Source organism: Arachis ipaensis, chromosome B09 (genome assembly GCF_000816755.2).
Source record: "Arachis ipaensis cultivar K30076 chromosome B09, Araip1.1, whole genome shotgun sequence".
NCBI lineage: Eukaryota > Viridiplantae > Streptophyta > Magnoliopsida > Fabales > Fabaceae > Arachis > Arachis ipaensis.
In genome coordinates, this window is record NC_029793.2 from 143,580,224 (window position 1) to 143,580,646 (window position 423).

Genomic DNA, 423 nt, shown 5'->3' on the forward strand with positions numbered 1-423 from the left:
GATTCTGAAATTTAAACTCGTCTAAATTTCTTAATAAATCTAACATTCAAATCTTAAAATTGATATACAATCATCGTTTATTTTTTCGTTCAAATCGATATATAACAATGGTTTAAAATAAATTTGACTAAATTGAAAAATAAAATTAGATAGATATAATTTAAATCATAATAAATTATACCAATTTTATTTTTTAAATCAATTCATACCATAAACACTATTTTTTTCATTGTAACAATATACATTTCACGTTTATATATAGATATAAGCATATTTCATTTGGACAGTTGGACAATAAACGAATAAATATATCTTTTTATGAATTTTTTATATCTCGTTTGCAAACAAGATCTAGTTAATTAAGATTTTACTTATCTTGTTTACACTATACACAAAATATATAATACAATTTAAAACGTAAAT